The sequence below is a fragment of the Lonchura striata genome, chromosome 1, assembly GCF_046129695.1.
Source record: "Lonchura striata isolate bLonStr1 chromosome 1, bLonStr1.mat, whole genome shotgun sequence".
NCBI lineage: Eukaryota > Metazoa > Chordata > Aves > Passeriformes > Estrildidae > Lonchura > Lonchura striata.
Window position 1 is genome coordinate 55,889,805 of NC_134603.1, and position 14,827 is coordinate 55,904,631.

General features: G+C 33.7%; 1 protein-coding gene across 1 annotated transcript in view; it reads left to right on the plus strand.

The window, feature by feature from the left end:
• Positions 1 to 1,761: 1,761 nt before the first annotated feature.
• CCDC102B (coiled-coil domain containing 102B) overlaps positions 1,762 to 14,827 on the plus strand; it is a 41,496-nt gene continuing 28,430 nt past the window's right edge. Inside the window, 2 exon segments of the mRNA XM_031503733.2 lie at positions 1,762 to 1,797; positions 13,877 to 13,942. The gene's annotated coding sequence lies outside the window, so the exon portion shown is untranslated.

A 14,827-nucleotide genomic window follows, 5' to 3' on the forward strand; every position in this document is an offset into this window, starting at 1 on the left:
ATGTTCATCAATTTCTTTAGAAACAACACATTTATTTAAATATGGGCAATGGAACAGACTTCTTGGATGTGCTCAGAGATTGTAGCAAGTCAAGAATGGTGGAAAATGAATGGGAAATGTCATGAATGGGCTGAAATGTGAGTAGTTAGAAGCTTAAGTTATTATGTGTATATAACTTGATTTTTTTTTTTTTTAATGTGAAGTGATTTCCCTCAGTAGGGGTAACGGAATGTAGCCAGACTATTCTCGTGGGAGGTGGGATCTATTTAGTGGCTAAAGAAGCCATGCAAGATGCACAAAGTAGCTGTTATCTTATTTTATTGTTTGGATTTGGGTTTTGTTGGGCTAGGATTTTTTTCATGTGTGTGTGCTTGTTTCTAATTTGATGCAGACTTCTGGTTTTGTTTTGTTTTGTTGTTAGGTTTGGTTTGGGATTTTTTGCTTCAGTTTGGGGTTGTTTTGTGGGGAGTCAGGTTTTGCCTTGGATTTTGGTTTTTTTTTTTTCCTTTGGTTTGCATCTTTTGTTTGTTTGGTTTGGCTTAGGTTTTTAACAGAAATGTATAAAGATCTTTTTTTTTCACCTGTTTTACTTGTGTATTTTGGAAGACAATGCCTTTTTTCTCCTGGCCATGGAATAGATTTTCGGAGTCATGGAAGAGTTGGGAGCATTTACTTGTTCATTTCCCTAAAAAAAAAAAAAAAAAATTAAAGTCCTAGTGTCAGACAAGAGAAGAGTCATGCAGCTATAACTACTATTCATGATGGAAAGACTACCTGCTATAGTGCTGCTAAAAGTTTTGGAATATTAGTAGGGAAGTAGAGATATATCCCTTAAAGCAAAAGAAAATCTGGCTTCTCAGTCAAAAGATTGTGACACAAGAATTGTCAGTATTCTCTATCTTATGAGAGATTTTTTTTTTTTTTTCATGAGGAATATTTGGCTTTTCACAGCTATGGCAAATCATCCCATCCATGTCTCTAACTATATCAGTTTTATGCCTTGAGGACCTGCTAATTAGGTAGCCTGTGATATCAGGCTTGGGACAGTGGTGTCATGCTTTGTCATGATGGTTACAAAAATGTTGGAGTTTGTATTACAGAAAGAAATAATTCTTACCTTAAACTTTAATATATAACTGTAAATTTTAATGCAAATAGATATTTTCAAAGTTTTGGGTGTTTTTTCCTAACTTTCCTTGCCTTGGTCTTTTCACCTCTCTGATAATCTAGAATACTACAATATTTCATAATAACTTTCAAGACCCCCTGCCCAATTGCAGAGCTAATTATGAAAGTACATGTATTTTCAAGGTTATATCATCCAGCTGAGTGAAAAACTAGTCTTATTGTAGGCTATTTAAAGCTCAGGAGAGATAGTGGGACCAAGTAGTGGCATAAGAATCCAACAAATTTGTTGAGTACTAGGACCTGTACTTAAGTATATGATTAAAATAACTAATTTCATCTTACACATAATATTTGGAGTCAGAGTCTTCAGATTAGAAAGGGAGGAAGAAATAAAAACTGAGCAAATAATGCTTAGTGAAGAAGAATATTACAAAAAGTTTTGTTTTGTATAAATGACTTGTACTTAAAAGAAAAATGTGGTTTTAGTTTTGATAATGCCTGACCAATGAGAATATTTTTCAAGTTACTGTGGAGTGGCCTTAATGTTGTAAATAATCCAATTGGCCAAGTCCCAGTACAGTGCAGATGAGAAAAGGATGCAGGAAATTCTCTTGTTTACACATGTGTCTGTTACACTGAGAAGCAAGAGGAGCCCAGCAAACTCAGAAGGTAAGGGGTCTTAAGCTTGTGGGCTTCATGTTTAATTTCTATAAATCTCTTCAGGGACAAATTATGAATTAGTATCATGCTGATCATAAGGAGGAAAACAGTCTGAAATGCTCAGCAAAAGTACTTAAGATCAGAAAACAGTATTTGAAGTATGTGGCTCAGTTATATCTAGCTGGATTCTTCTCCTCTATGTTTTTCCCTACTATCATGTAGCATTACTTTTAACGTTCCATTAAACACAGCTTGCTTTTCAAGTGTAGTAGAATTCTTACTTCCTATAACCAGGTAAGTTTTTAAAATTTTCTAGGTGACAGTTTGTTAAAAAATGATTTCTTAATTTTGATTAGAAATTAGTATAAATGCTGAAGTTTCACAGATTATACAGTTTTGCTGCTGAAAAACTTTTAAAAATGACTTTGTGAAATGCTTTTGTAATTGTGTAAACTGGTAAAACTTTGGTACATTTTAATGGGAGTGGTATTATGGACATAAGTGTCATGAAAATATTGTTATGAGTTTGCAGAAGTTTGCACTACATTTTTTTGCTCGAAAGCAGTGTTTTCACAGTGTTTCTATTTTCATAAGTTATGCAACTCAGTAATGAGTTGTGTAATACTAACTTTCATCAGGAAGTATCTGAAGTTAGGATAACATGTTTTTAGCTGTATGCTGTTATTCTAATGCAATAAAATATGGGTTTTTTGATACTATGATTTGTTGATGCTGGATAAATATATTCAGTCTGTCATTATTTTAATAGCAAGTATCAGAGATGGTGTGAGACAATGTGATGATCCTTCAACAATGAGAACCAAGGGTCAAATTCCAAAAGCAATGTTCATAAGTTTAATAAGCAGATATAGCAAATAGTACTAATGGGCTTCCTACTGACTATCCAGGTAGTTGCATTTTGTTTGTATTAGTTCTCACTGATTCTTTCAAACATTTTATGAAGCAGACTGCTATAAATAATCATATAGCTAGAGTCCTGGTTTTTAGTTTAAATTTCCTGTTAGAAAAGTTACTTTTATGTTTCTGAATGCAGTTCTTTGCATAAGATAATGAAGATAAATGAATTTTGAAAATATATTAGATATCATTAATAGAACTGGTCATATCCCTTTTAGAGACATCTACAAAAAATTGAAATTGAAAAATGTGAAATTAGATGCCTGGGGGTGGGGTTTTTTTTGTGTATTTACATGTAGCTAGCTTTGAACTGAGGCTGCTCTTTCACCTTAAGTATAAAATACCAATGGTAACCTCAGGTAAGCCTGAAAAATAAATCACTTGAAAATGAATGCACTAAAGGAGCTATTAAGGAACAGGCTTAAATTACTGTCATTTACTTCAACACAAGAGAGGTAGATATTAGAACCATTTGAAGTGTGCAAATTTGATACTAATGGAATTACAGATTCACAGAAAGGTTTGGGTTGGAAGGGACCTTAAATATCTAGCAGGTATACCCTGCTAGTATAGCAGGTTACTTAAGGCCAGTGTAGCAGTTTGCTTAAGGCCCCATCCAACCTGACCTTGAACACTTCTGGGAATGGGACATCTACGACTTCTTGGGGAAGTCTGTTTTAATGACTCACCTAATCTATTCACTCCTATTCTCTTTCTAGTCCATACAATGATCTTTAATTGACTGGTTTATTATGAAAATGATCCGTCTTGAACAGCTTGATTCTCTGCTCATGCTATTAAGTAATCTAGGTCTGATTTACACTGGGTTAAATAAGACTGGGATTTTTTACCAAGCCCATTCTTCTTTAATGTCAATGGAGGAATACCAGGGACAAATTTTCATGAAAGCTCCTATTGTTTTGAATATTTTTTTAAAATGTATTTTCAGTTGACTTGGATGTTTCTCCATAACTTTTGTAGGTGTCCATTTTTGCAAAAGGGTGCCAACTTCCCTTCTGCCATGCTGAGTAGTCAGCAATTATTCAAGTAATTTCTTCTCTTTTAGTGGGACTACATATTGGCCATTTGTGAATGTGCCCTGAGAGAACAGACATGCTTCTCTATGCATTAGAGTACCATCTAGGATACAACAGATGATACTTAGTGATTTATTATATTTGACCACTCTAGTAACTGTGGAATTCAGGTAAAAGTCACAGTGTGTATTATTCCTTTATTCATTTCCCTCAAGGATAATTTAGTGGAGTTGTGGGTCATCACAGGATAATATCTTACAGCATTAAATCACAAAAAAAATTCACAGTCCTTGAGCTATTGAAAGATATGAGATGGTGTTAAAATACTAGACTGGTTAGGGAAAAATAAGAATAATTACATATAAATGTCCAAGCAGCAATCTTTTTCTAAGGAACAATCGTAAAATAATTAATTATACAAGATATGGCTTCTAAAACTCTTCTGATAAAACCAAAACTATCTCCACACAACTGAATTGTTAATTCTGATACAACTATATCAGAGTAGTTGAACCAGCCAAAGGGATATGCTCTGACCCAGAGAAAACAAAATATTCATGAGTGTTCTTACTTGTCTACTTATGTGGGTGGGAAAAATCACTTGTTTCTAGACTCTGCATAGTGTTTTGAAGAGAAATTGGTTTGTGTCCTAATAAGCATTGGAATGTTTTATGTCTTGGTCTGAAACAAATCATCAGATATTTGTGATTAATTTTCCCTACTCCCAGTGTTATAAAATTTCCTCTAAAAGTAGGTCATGTTTTGAATAGGAAAGTATCGTAAATGATTTCAACTCTAACAAGACAATTTTTGGTCTCTTATATCATAAAGCATATGGTTTTAAGATACTGTTAAGGGTTTTAAAACACTGAAGAATTTCTCAAAGTATAAGGAGGGATTAGAAATTTAACTTTTTCAGGGATATGCCATTACATGTTCACGCTTTATTGAAAATAAAAGAAAGAAAATAAAAACAAAAAAAGCCACATCAGAAAAACCCCCAAATTAAAACACGACTCCCTCAACTCAGTGGGATAAAAAAGCCCATAAATGAAAGTGAAGCTATCCAGTTCAAGGTCGCTTTCCAAATGAGTAAGATAATAGAATTGAGGTACAGACTCTAGAAAATAGATTTGCGATGGTTTTGTCTAAATAATGCAGCTTCTCTATACATTTAAGTGATCTCTATTGTTTGGATGAACATGTTTTAGCATAGCATCTGACCTAATTCTTGTTCAGTAAAGTGCCTTTCAGAATGGTTAGTCAGTTTTCAGTTTTCCTTTTTTTACTTCCTTTTGAGACTGAAAGAAATCCACCTGACCTGTAGCCTCATCTAAAAATGTGCTAAAAATCCCACAGATATATGAAGCCTCCTCAACTATATTCAAGAAGAAGCTACAGTGACTCTTACAAGGAGGTGGATTTGGTTTTTGAACATAAGTAAATGAAACATGAAATAAGAGAATGCTATTATCAATAGCTGAGAAAGGAATTTAACCCATGAGAATTCAACATGATGCAATGGTCTTCTGTCTTAATTGTGTGCTATAAGCTTATTTATAGCTTATTTGCAAATATTTATATTTCATATAGATTAAATTGTTTAATAACCTGAATTAAAATCACCAGCTGAATGAGATGTTTTAAATTTTCTTGTCTTCTTTGACTTTTAACTTAGAGGCAGCTTTAATGCTTTTAAAGACTTCTAAGACTAGTTATGAGTACATACTCAAAGGCAGATCTAAGCTTGTGGATGAAGCATACCTTGGGTATTTTTTCCCTACATTTCTGTAGTCTTCCCTCTTTCTGGAAAGTTCAGAGATACTCTTTTGTGCCATGTTAAAGGGCTGCCTGTCCATATAAGCAAGACAGTGCATATGTACAGTTGGTTGAGCTCATATCCTATAATAACACACTGACACATTGGATGGAGCTGAGTCTTTTGAGATTCTCTATTGTGACTGACTACTGGCTCTCTTGTAACTAAGCTGAGTAGTGTAAGAAGCTACCTGCTTATCCTACTTTTTCTCAGTAAAGGGAATGACCCTGTTAGCATTGAAACTAATTTCAATGTCAATGTAGGTTAAAAAATGTTTGTCATGCTAAACATTTGCTGAAAATAATTTACTCTGCTTTCTGTGTGAACAGAGGAGGAAGACTCATGCACTTGGTTGGTTTTAGTCTTAGCTATGGAACTGCTGATAAACAAACCAAACAAAAAAGAACCCCAAAAAACAGATACCATTTTAATGTGATTAGAGCAAATTTCATTGTGCCTGAAGAACAAGATACCTATAGGTGTTTCTGTAAATCACAGGAAGAGTTCACTTGTATTCACTTGTATCTTTAGCTATAAGCATTAAAAAAAAAAAAAGTGTTTCAGTATAATGAACTAGTATTAACTAATGTGACCCCTATTCTTCTGAAGCAAATACCTGTTTCAAGTTAGGAAAACAGATTACTAAAGAAATCTCTCTATGATATTCAGAAAATGCCTATTAGACCATAATAATATTTAACTAATATTATTTTGTATGAATTGATCATCTCCATATTTTAAATGTACTGTGAATCTGTTCTTGATTGAAGTTATTATTAATATACTGATTCATAATCTGTTTTTCCTAATAATCAGATAATGCATTCCATGGAGATTACCTGTCTTCACATAGAATCACTGAGATTAGATTAGAATTTCAAAGACTTGGCTACTTGTTTAACTCAGCAGTTTACACTAGGTTTTGTAAACCTGTTTGTAAGCCATTTACTCTGAAAGGCTCTAAAACTTTGAGAGTTCCTACTTTTCCTAAATACCTAGGAAGTTTATTTTGCCTCTTTTTGTCATTAATCATATCCTAGTAGAATGTGATAATCATATCTCAAAGGGGAGCTATCCAAGCAAACTGTCTCAAATGTCATAGCTACCAAATTTATTTGGGTTGTGATCAATTTAGCATCTTCTTAATACTTAGGTCTTTTTGAGACTGTCTGGGAAAGTTATTGGTGTCACACACACTCCCTTCCCTTTCTGCATAATCTGCTTATACAATATTTTTTTTGAAGTGTAGTGGCTGAGGAATGAGAATCAATACTACAGACTTGATTGTACAAAAGATATGGGTGAAATGTTATAAAAGTTTGTAACCAAACAAAACATTTCTGAGGAAATGAAGTTACTGTATATTATATTTAAAGCAGTACTTCAGAGCTTCTTTTGGCCTTATGGGTAGTAAATGACAACATCTCTATGTACAAATATTTATGTTGCCCATATTTAACCCTAAGGATTTGAATATAACTTCAAAGATGTGAAGAAACATCAGCTTGTTACTGTAAAAGACTTTGAAAAATATTGCAATGATATGTAATCATTTGTATTACCCAGTAGACCTAAGTCAGAGTATATAGTTCTGGTTCTCATCTGAAGAAATATTATCCAAACTGTTTAAAGTTTATTAAAATTGGCAGAAATAAAAAAGTAATATTTGTTTAGTCTTTACATTTATTGTAATCTGTGACTGCCTTCTAAGCTTTTTTATGAATGCATATGTTTATAGTATGTATATATAGTTTGTACACTATGTATATAATCTGTATAATATTATACAAGATATATTGTATCCATGTGTTTAAAAAAAAACATTGAATCACTGAATAGGATTTTACTTTAAAATGAGAGAAAATGGTAAAAGGGAAAAAAGAAAAATTGTACATAAGATCACAGTGAAGTAGACCAGATCCTGTTTTTGATGCATCCTTTTTCAGAGAGAATTACGGCATTTTATTTTGAGCAAGCTTTAATACCAACCCACCCCCCTCCCCCACCAGCAACAATAATGTAAAATATGCTGTGAAAGAAATCTTGTCCTAAATTACTGCTTTTAATTATTGACACCTTTTGTATTAGTGTAAAAAAAAACAAATTCACTTTACCTAGGGGTGTTTTATTCTGTGGAAAGAAATAACCACTCCGTTTTTAAATGCTTTGAGTCATGTCAGCTATACCAGTCCTGTGGTCAAATTCTCCTATTCGCATGGAAAGTTTCACTATATTTTACAGAAGCAATTTACACATTAAGAGAAATGTATAATATCTCATGGTTAGATGAAACTGTACAGAAAATCATTTCAATAAAACCATCAGTTCAAATATAAAATTTTGTGAAACTTCATGAAAAAGTAAATATTTCCTGCAAGACACTAATTGCTGCTGTTACCAGCACATTTTTTCTGGATTGTTTACCCTAGTGCTTAGAACTGACCTTCTAGCCTGGGAAGTGTCTGGGAATACTTGATTGTTTTGTTCACCCCTTTCCTTCATGCACGGTGTTCTCATATTTGCAGTTTCTGTTTGCAGAACAGATTTGGGGAATAAAGTCTTTTTTCTTCTTTTTCTATGTTCCTTACAACTGGTTCCTGACAACAGTGCCACATTGCTGCTTTTAAGGCAGTTCAGTGTTATCACAGAAGAGGTTTATTTCTTGTGGCTCTTCCCTACTTACATGGTGTTTTGTGACTCATTTGGATAAAAGTTACATATTCTGAGATTCACAATTTGTGACCCTAATTTTTTCTTATTTTCTGGATGCCATGGCAGCATTGTTATAACTGGGAGAAACAGGCTTCTACAGCTCCTCAGGAATCACACTGCTCAGGGAATCATGTTGGGGGGACTTTTGAGATCATCCCCCTTGCTCAGAATATCATATTTAGGGCTTCTACATGGCATACCTTTGTTTCACAAGAATTTCTGTCACACTAGAGGTTTAATTTTCTCTAAAATGAGTGGGACAACTTACACCTGGAATTGTAAATCTTTTTTCAAAGGATTGAAATAGGTTGTGGAAAAGGATAGCAAATGAGGACAAACTGGCAACATGACTGTCATGGCCAGCCTGAGGGCCACTTAGGGCTACTTCATGGTTTTGTTTTCTTTTTAAGATATAAATTATATATATGTAATTTTACCCTACATGCCTTCAAGTGAATTATTAAAACCTTCAGGAGAAGCAAACTACTATTAATAATAGAAAGGATTCCTCCTCTGGAGTCAGAGAATTTTGGTTATCATAATGGATACTGGAATATCAAGAAGCAGTATACTTAATCCTGTTGCATAGTGTAAAATGCTTATTTCAGCATTATGATGATTGCTATATTTTCACTTTCTGGATAGTCTACTCAAATAGAGAAAAGTTTAAGTCATTTCTGAGTCCTCCTTTTACTTACTGCTTCCTCTGAAGGTTTAACTGGTTTATTGTCTTTCAGTCACTATCTGCTTCACATCCTTTTCCTCTTCTCCCGGGAATTTAGCTTTACATGGACAACTAATGTAATGATACACTTTCTGAGGGTAGTTCAGAAATGCCTTGTCTGTCACAATGTTTTGTATCATAGTAAAATGCAATTTTCCTGCAGAACTTCTATTTTTCTGAAGTTACTTTCCAGTTTTTACCTTTTTAGGTCTGATAGAGTAGCTGGAAAACGTAGTTAATGGCTTTTTTAATTGAAGCTGAAGTTGAAACTCGAGTCTCTGCTTTGCCCTCTCTATTATATCATTCCATCTCACCATCTAGTGTTGATTAATTCAGAAGTGGGATCAGACTCCAGTTTTACATAGATTCTACTATGAAAGGCACACTTACATTTGGTCCTATAATTTCTGCCTCTGGAGTTTTTTTGTGTCTCCTGAGATTAAATTTATTCATTTGTTTTCAAAGCAAAAGTGTCTATACCATAAAGAAATAATGAGAAAAATAGCGATATTCTGTGTTCCCAAGATTATAAATTTGGTCAGACCTATAAGAAATGTGGAACAGTACTTAGCACTTCTCTTTCTATTGTTTTCTCTCAAATCTCTCAATTATTTTTGGTTTATGTTCTTCAGTTCTATTTTTTTTTTTTTTTTGGTAAAGAATTTGAGTCTTTATCCTGTCCTTTAGAAACTTTGAGCATTAAAGAACTTGGAAATTAAGATTTAAGCCTGACATTGTCTCTTGCACTTAAAATATTCAGGCAGATGTTATGCCATAGAAGGAAGATGAAGTTCCATAATTTTAGCCTTACGTATCAAGACATTTATGAACTGCCACTGTGATTTCATTTTATCTCAAAGATGCACTTAACACATCGTGCTATCCAAATTGATGTCTTAAGAAGACCATTTTTTTTCAGGCATTTTTAAGATTTCCTAATTGCACAAAAAAACGCAAAACAGCAACAACCCCTCAGTGAAACAAAACCTGACAAACCCCAAAACACTTCTCTTTGTGAAGTTAAAAACAAAATTTTATAATTTGTCATTTTCATAGCATAACTGGTTTTAGTTACTGGACATGAGAAGGAAATAAAACGGGTTTTGGAAATAAATTGCACCTTTATTGACATTTTTATGTTAATAAGAAACTACAGAAGTATGAGTAGGAGGAAAAATTATCATATAACTCCTAATAAGAAGTAAACAATTAGCATTATTTGTCTCCTCAGGCCATTTTTTGGCTGATTTTTAGTTATGACACATGTAAGGAATACAAAGTTTGGCAACAACATATCTTAAAAATTTACCATATGGTTTAATATTCTTAATATATTTTTATAGCTGTGGGAAAAAAATAAACAGAATCATCTTTGGATGTTCATTAAAAAGTCCTGAAAGCACTAACTTTTAATTTTCATGAAGTAGGATAATCTGTATATTATGTCATGGTCTGTTTGGATCTTTCAAATTTACAGCACAGTGTACTTTGTAAATTAAACTTTATTTTATGAGCTTATGTGCTCATTTAAAAAAATAAACCATAAAAAAAAATCCCCTGCCTCAAACAACACCACCAAAACACAAAGACATCAAACAAGGGCAGAATCATCTTTGTACAGACTAGTCCAACATAGGAACTCATTCATTCATTATTCCTCTAATTCACAAGCTCTCTTATTTATAAGTTCTCTAGACTGTATTTTTTTCCATGAACAAACTAATTACCAAGCAGTCGATGCCAGTGCTCATTCTTTCTCCTCTACTGAGGAGTGACTGTTCCCATACCACACTGGATAGCACAAAGGCTTCATTAGTCAGCCTGCTGTTGGATCTGCTACAAAAACACTGGGGGTAAGCTTAAGCATTTACATTTTCCAGATCAGAAGTTTGGGCTGTAGCACTTCCATGAGTTAGTGTAACCTGAATAAATTGTCAGCTTTTTGAAGATGCAGAAATTGTTGACTTCAGGTAATATCAACGCTTATCTCTTCCTATCCACTGAGTTCTATGTACAGGATGTTCTCCATTGACCACTCACATTGGCACTGCTCTCAGCATATGTCAGACTTTAGGATCAGCTGTATGATCATTATTGTCATATTTTTACTTTTCTTTCCCCTAAGAGCTTTCCAAGTCATTCTGGTTATCCTAACTTCAGTGACTTGTAATATCAATAAATTTATTTGGTAGAATTTTAGTGTCCATTTAATTCAGTTCATATACCAATTTCACCCAACAGATTTTTAATATCTCTTTAACCTCCAAGTCCTTTTGGCCAATGACTTTGTATCCACCATCATAGAGATGGTCATTGTAATCAGTATGGATTCCATTGCATGCAGGAGTGTAAACATTGGTTTTGTTCAATGCATATTCATTGTAATTAATTTTTCACCCATAATCATAAGCTCTTGTACATAATGGAACTACATTGAGTGAAGGTCACTCAATTGTTTTTTAAGATACACAGCCGTGAGCAATGGTAGCTTTATTTTGTACATTTACATTGATTTGCACAGTGATTATTAGGAGTGTTTATGAAATAATTTCTGTGTACATTGTGTAAATATGCAGTAAATATTGTGTACATATGCAGTAAATATTCTGGGCTTCTAGTATACAATTAGTTTCCTAACATGCCTGCAATACCCCTTTCACCCTGTTATTGTCACAACCTTGTACACCTTCATGTCCAGTGTTAACTACATGTGGGTAATTTCAGGTTAAATTTAGATTGTAGTGTTAATGTAACATTATCACCCACTGTCAATACGTGTCCTCGTGATATTGCAGTTGGTATTCCTTCTGTATCTGGTTTAAAGGTGGTTTATAGTGGACCTGCAATACCTGAGTTGTTCTAAAATGCAGGATCTGTTACAGGTAAGTTCTGGGTATATGTTCCAATTATAAGTGTTGCCATGTTGATGCAGGAGGGTCACATTTTCTTCAAGAGAAGACACTCAGGTCTTGGACATAATCCAAATCTCAGTTGTTTTTAACTTGTTCCCTTTTTCATTGTAAAAAGAGGCACACAGATAACCCCCTGAGTTGTATGTTTAACTGCAACCTCATTATATGGACTTCAGATGGCTTTTATTTCTATTTTAACAGGATTTGGGGCAGCTACTGATACAAATTCCTTATCTGTGGTCTTCTTGTGGGAGTTTATCACTTGTGTAGCCAACTTACAAGTTCTCAAAGACACGATTCCCACACAGTATTAATAGATCCATTCTTGTGTATTTGCTGGTTTAGTAGTTTATTCCATCGATCTACTGTCCCACTATTTTGAGGCTGATGCAGTAGCTGGAAAATCCATTGTACAAGATTTGACCTAAAGCTTGTCCTACTTTATTCTTAAATGTTATCGATACTAAGATTATATTTCTCTGAATAAGGGAGAAGTAGCAAACCACTGGCTTAAAGCAGTTGTGAGACCAGTGATAGCTAAGGCAGGCAATATATTCTGAGCACCACTATTTCTCCTCCTGTAATGATTTCTTTCAACCTTCCAAGTGTTTGTTGTAATACACATGAGAAGTTTCCCAGATTAGCTCAACTTCCATGAAGGTGGCAGAATGTTGGTGATGTGCTGTACCATTGTTTTAAAAAAATGACACAAATTTACAATTTGTTTCACCTGAACTTTTGCCATTCCTCTTTTTTGACATCTTCTCTTTTTGCCTGTTGAAATAAATCCTACATCCCTGTGTGTCTAAGCCACTCCTGTAACCAGGTACTGCCTCAGCATTTTGTGCTATATTTTTTTCTAACCAAATTATCAACCTCCTAGCTGCATGTTGCCGGGATTTTTAGAGTTTTGGAAATATATGCAATTTTTTATGGATATGTTTTTAGACTGAGTTGTATCATGAATCACTTTTCAGTGTGATTTTTTTTTTTTCACCATACATTTCAGTACTTTACTTGGAAATATTTTTTCATCTAGCCACAGGATAGGATCCCTAAGGGTTATTAATTAAAAACAACTTTACAACAGGAACAGACACACAAAATTTGATCTCCTCTTCTGGAGCTGGTAGTTAGCAGCCCTTAGTAAGCAGCCAAGTTTTCAGGCAGTGAGTTAAATCACTTCCTATATCCTTCCCGTAATGACTGCATCACCCCACCCATTTTCTTACAGCCTTCTGTCTTTATTAGGGTTTGTTGATGGGTGACCTGCAGCAGTATCATGGAAAGTTATGGCTTTCCAGTAGCACTTACAAAAGAACATGTTCTATGATCCATTTTGTCCTATTCAATTTATAGATTAGGCAGAAGGAAATTAACCAGTTTAATCTAAGGTGGACATTTTCTCTAAAGACAGAATACCTTAAAAAAATTTGGCTGAGGCCTTAATAATTAAGAGACATGCAACTAAGGATTAAATCATGCATTAAAGTAAAAGGATGTTGAAATTATATCCTCAAGCACTGCCCTAGCTACTGAACTGACTGAAAAAAACTGAGTTCAGTGAGCAGGTATTAACATGAGGAAAGTACAGTAATTCTTTTCTCTCCTGGTGATTTTGTTAATGGTGCCACCAAGGGTGAATATACTGCTGTTTACCTAGAACAATAGGTGGCAAAAATAAATCAAGAGTTTTTCTCTTTCTTACTGGTGTTCAGAATCATTAGGTAAATAGGAAGGATTGCAGTATAATTAAATATCTTTCAGACCTATGTTCCTTGTTGTGTTCAACAAATGTCTTTTTTTCCCTTTGAGAACTATCAGCACTCTGTTCTCACTCTGTCATTGCACATCACTCACATGGCACAATGAATGTTGCTTCATATATTTTGTCCATGCTTATTTTAAATTATCTCACTTAGAAAAACGACTTTAAAGAGATGTTGTGTTCCTTCTTATCACTCAGCTGTTAAAAGTGGAATGATCAGAAGGCTTCACTGATCAGAAAACCCCCCCATTTTCATCCAATTCTGTAAGTTTATTTTTCTATCCAATTATCTTTTATCTAGTAATTTTGTACACTGAGTTCCATATGCTGTTCTAGCTAGTCTGTTGCTGCAAACTCAAGTAGTGACTTTAAAACTAGCTCCACACAGTATTGTTTTGTCAATTTTAGACTTGTGATATATCTGATGTTAAGAGATCTGAGTCTAAGATTAACATAGACCTTTCTTCTTTGAATTACCTTTAACATACAAGTAAAAAATTATTCTTGCTCCCCTGGAACACATATAATACATAGATATTTTATAGATGAGAGTTTTCAGAGTTCACTGTAGGTAAATGATGTTTTCTGAGCCGGTAATATACCAGAGAAAATAATTATTATTTTTTTAAATACCATTATAACTACAGAGATGATTAAGGATTCAGTACCAACAGATTCAATACGACAATAATCTTCAGTTGGACTGTTGGATTTTTTTTTATTATAATTCCATCAGTGCAGTATTTTTGAGAACATGGAAGATTTTTTCTTTATAAATAAGGTAAAATAAGTCCACCCTCTGTAACTGTGAGATTTTTGAGAGTTTCAGAACTTTTACAATGATTCACACATTTTTCTAATTTTGTTCAATCTTTGCTTCCTTTCAAACTAATATTTTAGTCCACTTCTTTAAAAATAGATACAAGCAAAAATCTTCATAATTAATACTTTTAATAAAATTCCTGTTACCTATTTAACTTATCCAGAAATATTTCTATTGTTTCTTGGTTTTATTCTGAGTCAGCCATCCACTGAAATGGGTTGTGTTGAGATCTGTCTCTTTTAATGAAAAAACTATATTTTATTCTACCTCTTGCAATCTTTAAGGGGATATCTAAAAAACCTGTTTTGATTAGATTTTCTGAAAAG